Source organism: Leptonychotes weddellii, unplaced genomic scaffold (assembly GCF_054177405.1).
Source record: "Leptonychotes weddellii isolate Sample4059 unplaced genomic scaffold, ASM5417740v2 HiC_scaffold_8077, whole genome shotgun sequence".
NCBI lineage: Eukaryota > Metazoa > Chordata > Mammalia > Carnivora > Phocidae > Leptonychotes > Leptonychotes weddellii.
The window spans coordinates 1-8,984 of record NW_028051323.1 but is presented as its reverse complement, the minus strand read 5'-3'; the positions used below and the strand labels follow the sequence as shown (position 1 = coordinate 8,984).

The following is an 8,984-nucleotide window of genomic DNA, read 5'->3' as shown; positions in this document are numbered from 1 at the left end:
GTGCTCATCACAACAAGTGCCCTCCTTAATGCCCATCCCCCTTCTAGCCCATCCCCCCCCCACCTCCTTCCATCTACCCTCAGTTTGTTCTCATTGTTAAGAGTCTCTTAGGGTTTACTTCGGTCTCTCTTCTTTTTCTCGCTGTCCCCCATGTGTTCACCTGTTTTGTTTCTTAAATTCCGCATATCAGTAAAATCACATGATAATTGTCTTTCTCTGACTCTTTCGCCTAGCATAATACACTCCGGCTCCATCCACAAAATATGTCTATTTTAATGGGAAATAGGGAATTCAAATTTGGCATTTTAACAAATCCAACATTTTACTAATAAATGGATTTGGGAATGGACTTATTTTAAAATAAATTTAATATTTTAAAATAGTGATCTCAGCATCATCAGGGGATAATTTTCTCTGTGTGCCTGTACCTACCTTCTCTTGTCCTTCCACAATCAGAAAACTCTCAGGATAGTCACACAAGTATTTTTTGTGTTCTTTGTTAGACACCTCTCTTTGAGTACCACTGGTCTAAAGTAAGACTGTCATCACTGCTGGAATAGGGCCAGATCTGTGTCACAGGGACAACAGTATCCATGTCCTAGGTGTTTAGTATGTGCTGGTGCTTAAAATACATGCTGTAATTTACTTTTCACAATAGTTCTGTGAAATAGAGACTATTATCTCCGTTGTAATAACGAAGAAACGGAGCAAGATCATACAGCTAGTAAGTAACTGAGTTGAGATCTGAATACAGATCTGACTCCAGTGTAATAAAGCATGCAGTGAATAACTCTCCCAATTCAGAGACAAAGTTATTTCAACAATTGATTTTCTATAGAAAATGGGGGAAAAGAGTCAGAAACGAGAATATGACATGTGGAAAAATATATTGATGCTGAGCAATTATTTATGTCTATTTCAACCATAGAAGAAAATCAAAATTCAAATTTTGCATTAGAATAATAAAACCTGAAGGTGCTGATGAAATTATCTCTTATATTTTGGGTGAATACAATTGTATATTTCTGTTAATAGAATGCATAACGTTAATAAAGTATGAAAATCTGTTCAAAACCCATTATGTGCCATGCTCTGTGGTAGGTGGTGCTGCGTGGGGAAAAATGGGTATGAAGGTTTCTCCTCGGGACAGTGATGTGAGCAAAGCTTGGAAACAATGCAGTTAATTGGGAAATTTGTTAAGCACCTAAAATGGTGCCGATATACTAGATACTTCTAAATGGTAATGAGTTATGGAGGTTTATTCAAAGTGCAGTGTGAGCACATATATGTGTGGGATTGATTTTTTCTAGATCTGTAGGGAAGACTCCACAGAGGAATACATGAATTAGGCCTTAAAAAGTGAGTGAAAAAAGGAATGGATAGTCTGAGTAAAGAGAAGAGTATACACAATGAATGACTAAATTTAGTAAGATTGAGTCCTAAATATGTGGCCCAGAAAAATGCTTAATTCACCTTCTTTGTGTTTTTTTTTCTTTAAACAATTAGAAAGCATTTTATTTACAATGTGAGTAGATTATTCCAGGAACATCGTATTAATGACCCTTTTTAAAGGGAGTCAGTGACAAAATCAAGAATATTTATTTTAATTTATTTATCTTTGTGCAATGTAGTTATATAACCTAACTGCACCATGTAAAGTATAGTACGTCAGGATACTATTTAATCCTTAAAAGAGAGAATTTCCCAACTATATTGGCCTATAAGAATTATTTCATAAAACCAGGAACCTTATTTCCAAGTGACCATTTAGAAGCTTTAGGCATCCAGTGGGTATGCTCCATTCTGAAGACTTTTGAGAATAAATGAGGATGAAATAGTAATGGATCAGGGATTGGAGGTGGTAACACACCCTCACGTGGGGCCTGATACACTAGATGCTTGTATGTGGTCATCAGTTGTAGAGGTCAGTTCCAGGTGCAATTGGGCAGCAAACAGCAGGTGGTTTTCTGTCTGTGTGCCTCCCTTCCTAGACCCGTGATCCCATCCTCTGCCTAGTAAGTCAATGAAATTACAAATATAGTGCTTGGAAAAAGGTAAATATCTAGATTTCCTTTTAGAAAATGTTATCAAAACATGAATATTTATAATTTATTGTGAAATGCTTGTATTAGTGACAAAGATATACTTAAAGGGGGCTTAATCAAATAAGAAAATTATTTTTAATTGGATAAATGATTAAATTAGAAATATCACAGAAACACGTTTATCTGCATTTTGAATGATATCAAACATATAGAGTGATTTTCCTTCTTCCTTTGTTTTTATTTATTTATTTATTTATTTATTTGAGAGAGAGAATGAGAGACAGCACGAGAGGGAAGCGGGTCAGAGGGAGAAGCAGACCCCCCGCCGAGCAGGGAGCCCGACGCGGGACTCGATCCCGGGACTCCAGGATCATGACCTGAGCCGAAGGCAGTCGCTTAACCAACTGAGCCACCCAGGCGCCCCTCCTTCTTCCTTTGTAAACACTCTCCTGGTTGGTAGTGTTCCTGTTAGAATACAGTATCAGCCATTCTGTGGCCTGTGGGACTATAAGGGAATAGTTAATAGAGGTGTTTAGACTGCTAAAGTATCCAGAAATTTCCAGAGTTCTCATGCCGGCAGAGAAGCATTGGAATACAATCTGAAATTCCCTGTGCTTATTTTTTAAATATGGAAGAGACTGTAGTAGTTAGATGTCTGCACTTAGAATTCTTGTCTTTTGTTACTCTTCACTGTTTGGAGAACAAACTATGAATTTATTAAAATATAAATTCATTCTGAAAATTTAGTTCAAATTCATTATTATTTACATATTTTTCTGGTTGGTAGTGAGCTAATAAATTCATTATATACTGACCCTCAAAGAGTAACCACATCCTAATGTCAGATGCTGCATCAGAACATGAGAAAGACACAGGCCTTGCTCTTTTTAATTAAATGTGATAGGTAAGGCTGGAAAGACAGGAAAGCAGCTGAAGATGGATGAGTTTCCCAGGCAGGAGGTAATAGATTTATTCTTTTTAACTGCTCTTTTGATTGCATCAGGTGTAAAGATTTTAGTTGAAGGAAAAACCTCAAGAAGGACCGCTGTCTGTGAAGATACATAGTAATACTGAAAATGTTCAATTGTTGGTACCAAAGCTTCTTTACCTTCTTTGTAAGCCTCTGGTCATTTCTTTGTCCTCAGAGCCTTGGCTTATAAAACTTCGAGAAAACCCATGGCTTTGGTAAGGCAACATGCATTCTTACCACCTGGGTGCTGAAAATCAGAAGAGTATGTAGGACAGTGTTTTAGGTTCTGTGTTTTACTTCTCTCTTACTGGAAACAGCGTGCTTCACTTTGCTCTTCTCATCTTGCAGCTGGAGGCTCTGTGCTGTTCTGTGGTGAAAATTGTGAAATAAGAAACAAGCCCTTTGAAGAAAGAACAGTTTGACAACCTTTGATAACTGTTTTTTCTTTGAAAGGCTTGTTTCTTATTTTGCGATTATGTCTATTCTTTTGCATGGCGTTATCCTTCTGTTTTAGAAAATAATGCTGATGGTAGATAGTGGAGCTTTAAACAAGTAGGTGATTTCTTAGGAAATAAAATGTTGCCAGTGTCATGAGGTCCGCCAGTGGGGTGTGTGTCTCTGTGTGTGTGTCTGTGTGTGATTTGTACTGGTCTGTGAAGTCCATTTGTGGGAACAGTTGTAACTTTGTGTGTCAGCTGCATTCAGATAAAATAAAAGGTTTGGGAACTGCTGACACAGAGGATAGATCACAGGCTTTGGATTCAGCAAACCGGGTTCAAATTCTTTCTCAGGTGTGGTGCTCCTCTTTCTCATCTCTAAAATGGGTTGTGAATACCTATCTCCTGGGGTTGTTGTGAGGATTGACTGTGATAATGTGGATATAATGGTGTCGTGCCAAGTGCATGATGGTGTGGAATAATTTTAGTTTCCTCTCTTCTTTCTTCTTAGAAGTAGTTGGGGGTGGAGGGAATCTCAGGTAAAATTGCCATCCAAATTGAATGTAAACCCAAGAGAACAAAAAGGGAAGGGCCTTGGAGTCCACAGTTTGATGAACCTCTTAGTAAAGGGACATGGCATAGTGCCTTGTATATACTTTGAATTTAACAAATATGTATTGATTTTAAATTATTGGAAAAGGTTAGATAAGAGAGTTAATATAGTGATTGAGTTATAAAACAAAGAAAAATACATCAAATTTAGAGAACATTTGAGGTTTTAAATTTTATTGTTGTAGTAAAGTAAGTCAGACAATGAACAAAATACCATTTTTACATTAGTAAGTCATTTTGTTAAGTATTAAAAGTACATTTTTCCAATCTCATTATTTATGCTTAGAACCATAATTGGTAGTAATTAAAATATGTGCTCTTTATTGTTCTAAAATATTTTTACACATTATGTCATTGATGCTTCTAACTCTGTACTGTGCTTATTCATGTTAATAATAATAGGTGAGAGAAAGCTGAAGGCAAGATGGTTAAGTGACTAGCATAGTTGTCATGGTCGGTAAGTGATAATCAGGACCAGATCTTAGAGTTCTATCTTTTGTTTCTGTTGACGGAGACAACTTTAGTAGGACCCAGTGCATTTTCAACATTTTACTTTTCTCTTTTGCTTCCTATGAATCATTTTAATCCTTATTTTTATAAATTGGCAGTTTTATAAAGAGAGAGAATGATTTCCCCAAGGTCACATTAACGATCTTATCATTCTGAAACAGAATATATCTAATCACTAAACTCCTTTACTTGCCCTGATCTGAAAGTGAGAACAATTGTTGCCATGACAGTTGGATAAAATCAGCCAAAGGAAATCTTTCTTGGCGTAGACAGTTGGAATAGATGTCCCAGATACCAGGTTTATGAGCAACCAAGGTTTTCAGAGTTACATATTTTAGAGACCCTTTTTCAAATTGCTTTAAACATGTAGAGGTTTCCATGTAAAGCAATTCAACTGGATCAAACATATACAAATCAACTCTCAACAGTCATCTGGAGGTTTCCATGTAAAGCAATTCAACTGGACCAAACATATACAAATCAAATCAAACATACACAAATCACAATAGTGTCAAGTGTATCTTTTATATGATATGTGTGTGTAAGGGGAGGTGTTTAAAATTTTAAATGGTCAAAGGTTACAACCTTTGGTGGTTATTGTTTCTGTAATAAGGTTCCCCGATACCCGGCAAGGCTGTGATCTAACCAAGTAGTTTTTGGTAAATTTCTTTGCTGTTAGAAAGAATGTATATATTAGAGGTGGAGGGTGATCAAGCCGAGGGCCAGCTGGGTGGATTATGTCTATTCATCTTGATAATTGAATTTGGTTAAATCTGAACTAATTGTGGTTGAAGACTTTAAAGTATGGATAACCCAACAGTACAATGAGTAGCAAAAATGTGCACCTTCTTGTGTGAAAGAACAGTGTGTATATTCTCTTGCCAATTTTGTGAGATGAAGTTGAGAAACGTTAAGTCTTTTGGAAGAGATACTGGTACATGGCCCCCTCAGTGTCTGATTATCATCATATAGAGGATCTTACTTTGAGATCTTACCTTATAGGATCACTTTGGAGCAATAATTTTACAGCTGTTTTAGGTACAAGAGGTTGTCTTTAAATAGATCGGATATTCAGACCTGCACCGCCCCCCCCCCCCAACTCTGCCCCGCTCTTAATCTCTCTGTGTATGTGTGTGTGCATTTGACAAACATGGTGCACCTCTTGTTGGGTCAACTGGAGTAAGGGAACCACCAGGCATTGTTAGTAATTTGGCCAACTCATACGTGCCCCTTAATTCCTGGAAACCTCTCTACTGCCTTGAAGGCTCCTTGTCACTTCTTTAGGGGTTCAAATAAGAAAAGAGTCTTCCAATGTAAAGAATAAGCTAAAGGGAAATAATTATTTACCTTAGTGAGAAGTTTTTAAATACATCAATTAGATATATAAAATACTGTTAATATCAAAATATAAAACATTTGTATCTCTTTTTTTGATCTTTTTAAAGCATCTTACAAATTTATTTTTTAAATGTTGGTTTTTTCTTCTTGAAAAAAAACCTTAAATAGATCTATGATGAAATTTAAAATTTTCATCAGTTCGGGCTAAGTCCTCCTAGTGAGCATGCTTTGTTGTCAAATCTTCATTCTATTCCTGCTAATGAAATAAAAATGTCAAGGTGAAATAGTACTGTAAAAGCTAACTGTCATATCTTGCAAATGACCGCATATGTCTTTTTATTTTTATTTTTTTTATTGAGGTATAGTTGACATACAAAATTATATTGGTGTTAGGTGTGTGTTGTAATGATTCGACATTTGTATACACTGGGAGATAAGCACAATAAGTCTAGTCACCATCACCATAAAAGTTACAAAATGTATTATCTACATTTTATAACTTTATATGTATACATTATGTAAGCTTTATTATATATATATTTATAAACTTTATGTATCTGTGTAGTGTGTGTGTGTGAGAGAGAGAATGCATGAGCAAGCTTCCAATATCTACTCTCCCAGCAGCTGGAAATCTGCACCATAATACCATTGTCACCATGCTATAAACCATGTCCCATGACCTGTTTATTTTAAAACTGGAAGTGTGTACCTCCTGACCCCCTTGACCCATTTTGTCCACCTCCCAACCCCCTCCTCAGCAACAGCCACTCCGTTTTCTGTATCCATGAGTTTTATTTTGTTTCGTTTTTTTTAGATTGCATATATAAGTTAGAGTATATGGTATTTGTCTTTTCTTTGTCTGACTTATCTCTCAGCATAATACCTTCAAAGGTCTTTCCATGTTGTTGCAAATGGCAAGATTTCATTTTTTTTATGGCTGAGTATATTCCATTTGTGTGTGTGTGTGTGTGTAAAGACAGATACACACACACACACACACACACTACATCTTCTGTACCTTTCATCCATCAGTGGGCACCTAGGTTTTTTCTGTATCTTGGCTCTTGTAAATGCTGCTATAATGAGCATAGGGGTGCATATATCTTTTCACTAGGTGTTTTTATTTTCTTTCGATAAGTACCTGTTAAGTGGAATTGCTTGGCTCATATGGAAGTTATATTTTTAATGTTTTAAGGACCCTCCATTCTATTTTCATAGTGGCTGCACCAACTTACATTCCCACCAGTAGTGCAGGAGAGTTCCCTTTTCTCCACATCCTTGCCAGCAGTGTTATTTCTTATCTTTTTGATGATCAGGTGTGAAGTGATATCTACAATAAGACCACAATAGGTTTGATTAGCATTTCCCTGGTGATTACTAATGCGGAGCACCTTTTCTTGTACCTGTTGGCCATCTGTATGTTGTCTTTGGAAAAATGTCTGTTTTTCAATCAGATTGTTTTATTTTGTTTTTTGGGGTTTTTTTTTGATGTTTAGTTGTATGAGTTCTTTATATATCTTGGCTGTTACCCCTTATTGGATATATGATTTGCAAATATTTTCTACAATGCAATAGGTTCTCTTTTCTTTTTGTTGATAGTTTCCTTTCCTGTGCAGAAGCTTTTTAGTTGATGCGGTCGTGCTTGTTTATTTTTTGCTTTTATTGCCTTTGCTTTTGGAGTCAAATCCAAAAAAACATCTCCAAGACTGATGTCAAGCTGTTTACCCCGTTTTCTTCTATGAGTTTTATGGTTTCAGGGTTTCATTCCAGTGTTTAATCCATTTTGCATTAATTTTTGTGTATGGTATAATAGTCTAATTTCATTCTTTTGCATGTGGCTGTTCAGTTTTCCCAGCACCACTTATTAAAAGACTGTCTTTTCCTCATTTTATATTCTTGTACCCTTTTTTGTGAATGACTGTTTATTTCTAGACTCTTCTCTTCCATCGGTCTGTGTTTCTGTTTACATGTCAGTACCATACTATTTTGATTACTACAGCTTTGAAATTAGGGAACGTGAAACCTCCACCTTTGTTCTCCTTTCTCAAGGTTGCTTTGGCTATTTGGGGCCTTTTGTGGTTCCATACAAATTTCAGGATTGTTCTGTTTTGGAGAAAAATGGGAGGGGACTTTGATGAGGATAGCATTGAATCTGTTGACACTTTGAGTATATTATACCACTCCCTTCTGGCCTGCATTATTGTGCTGAAAAATCTGCTTGTAGTCTTATAGGGGTTTCCATGTATGTAACAAGTTGTTCTTTTTTTTGCTCTCCTAAGATTCTTTCTGTAACTTTAACTTTTGACATTTTAATCATAATGTATAGTGATATGGCTCTTTAGGGTTCATTTTTTTTGAAACTCTCTGGGCTTCTTGGATCTGGATGTTTGTTTCCTTCCCCAGGTTGCAGAAGTTTTCAGCCATTATTTTTTCAAATAAGTTTTCTGCCTCTTTTTTTTTCCTTTCTTCTTCTGGGGCCCCTATAATATGAATGCTAATCTGCTTGATGTCCTATGGATCCCTTAAGCTATCTTCAGTTTTTCAAATTCATTTTTCTTTGTGCTACTCTGTTTGGTTGAGTTCTACTACCCTGTCTCTACCTTCTGATCCTTCCTTCTGTTTTATCTACTCTGTTGTTGAATCTCTCTACCATGTATTTCATTTATTGTATTCTTCAGCTCTGTACTTCTGTTTGGTACTTTCTTATATTTTCTCTCTCTTTGTTGAAGTTCTCACTGTGGTCAGCCGTCCTTCCCCCAGTTTTGGTGAGCATTGTTATTACTTTGAACTCTTTAGCAGGTAAATTATTTATCTCTGTTTCTTTAAAGTGCTTTTTCTAAGAGGTTTTATGTTGTTCTTTGGTTTGGAGCATATTCTTTTTTTCTCATTTTGCTTGACTCTTTGGGTTTTTTTCTATGTATTAGGTGAAACTACTACCTCTCCCAGTCTTGAAGGGGAGACCTTGTGTAAGAAGTAAGCCTTACCTTTCAGCCTTGCCTTAGCTCTTGGTTGTCTCTCAAACCTTTGTGATTTAGGCTGTCTAAGCAGCCTGATTCATTCTTTTTTTTTTTT

The 8,984-nt window shown here is 36.2% G+C and overlaps 1 long non-coding RNA gene across 1 annotated transcript; it reads left to right on the top strand.

Moving 5' to 3' along the window:
- The first annotated feature begins 18 nt into the window (after positions 1-18).
- Positions 19-8,015, top strand: LOC145719895 (uncharacterized). Its single transcript, XR_014142667.1, has 2 exons — positions 19-2,258; positions 2,463-8,015. It is a non-coding gene; the product is annotated as an uncharacterized LOC145719895 (long non-coding RNA).
- Positions 8,016-8,984: the final 969 nt, after the last annotated feature.